Here is a 1,788-nt window from a genome sequence, read left to right as displayed (position 1 = left end):
ATGGGGACAAAAATACGTATTTTCCATCTCAGGGCGAGTAGGAGGAGGCGAAGAAACCAAATTAAAGCACTACAAAAGCAAGATGGTGAGATGACAGAAAACGTTCAGGAGATGGAACAAATGGCCAATGAGTTCTACCAGCAGCTTTATTTGTCTGAGGGCGTGCAGAATATGGAACAGGTTCTGGGTACAGTTCCAACCAAGGTAACACATGAGATGAATGAGCTTCTTAATGCCCCCTATAGCCAGAAAGAAGTGAAAACAGCCCTGTTTCAAATGTTTCCTACAAAGGCTCCTAGTCCGGATGGCTACCCAGCTCACTTTTTTCAGCACCATTGGGAGGTATGCGCTGAGGAAGTCACCCAGGCTATTCTCAAAATAGTGGAAGGTACCGAATCTGCAAGGTGCATTAATGAAACTATGTTGGTGCTTATCCCGAAGGTAAAAAAACCCAACACTCCTATCTCAGTTTCGTCCAATCAGCTTATGCAATGTCTTATACAAAATTGCATCAAAGGTAATTTCCAATAGATTAAAAGTGGTTCTTCCGGATATCATTTCCGAAGAACAGTCGGCCTTTGTGCCAGGAAGGCTGATAACTGACAATATTATAACGTCCTATGAGTGTTTGCACTTTATGAAGAGAAATAAAGCAAAGAAAAATCAATCTTGTGCTCTAAAGATGGATATGATGAAGGCATATGATAGAGTCGAATGGCCTGATCTAAAGGCCATCATGCTCAAGTTGGGGTTCACAACCAGGTGGGTTGATATTGTTATGGGACTGGTTACATCAGTTGAATTCTCTGTCCTGTTCAATGGAAAGAAGCTTCACCAGTTCACTCCTTCACGAGGGATCAGACAAGGAGACCCGATTTCTCCATATTTGTTCTTGCTAGCAGCAGAGGGCCTTTCGTGCCTTTTAAAATCCAAAAATGAGTCATCCAATTTGTGTGGTATACAGGTAGCACCTTCGGCGCCACCGGTGAACCATCTCCTATTCGCTGATGACAGCCTGCTGTTTTTCAAGGCAAATGATATGGGGGCTACTGAGGTGCACCAGGTTCTGGATACATATTGTCAGGCTACTGGGCAACGGATTAATTACTCCAAGTCATCAATTTTCTTTAGCAAGGGAGTTCCTGAATCGGTGAGGCAGGGTATAAAGGATATATTGAATGTACCCAATGAAACTCTTAATGAGAAGTACTTGGGGATGCCGTCTGATGTTGGGAGCTCGAAGAACGGTGCCTTTAAATATCTCAAGGACCGGCTTTGGAGCAAGGTCCAGGGGTGGATAGAGAGTACCATGTCATCTGCTGGTAAGGAAGTGCTAGTTAAATCAGTGGCCCAAGCAGTGCATGTTTTCTCTATGTCATGTTTTAAGCTACCAAGAGGATTGTGCGAACATCTAAACATGCTTATCCGAAAATTCTGGTGGGGAAGCAAGGAAGGTAAACGAAAGCCTCACTGGGTCTCTTGGAAGGCTATGACACAACCTAAAGATATGGGAGGGCTAGGGTTCAAGGATTTTGAGCTTTTTAACCTCGCCATGCTGGCAAGGCAGGCGTGGAGGTTGCTGCAGGACCCAAACACACTTTGTGCCCGTTTACTCAAAAGCATCTGTTATCCAACTACAGACATTTTGGAGGCTGAGTTAGGGGGCGACCTAGCCAGATATGGCGAGCAGTTTTGGAAGGGAGGGATGTTCTCAAGTAGGGGCTAATCAAACGCATTGGTAATGGAGCGTCGACCAAAAATTGGGAACACAATTGGCTCCCAAGGGAC

Source organism: Triticum urartu, chromosome 6 (assembly GCF_003073215.2).
Source record: "Triticum urartu cultivar G1812 chromosome 6, Tu2.1, whole genome shotgun sequence".
NCBI classification, from domain to species: Eukaryota; Viridiplantae; Streptophyta; class Magnoliopsida; order Poales; family Poaceae; genus Triticum; species Triticum urartu.
Note: the sequence above shows the minus strand (reverse complement) of the source record.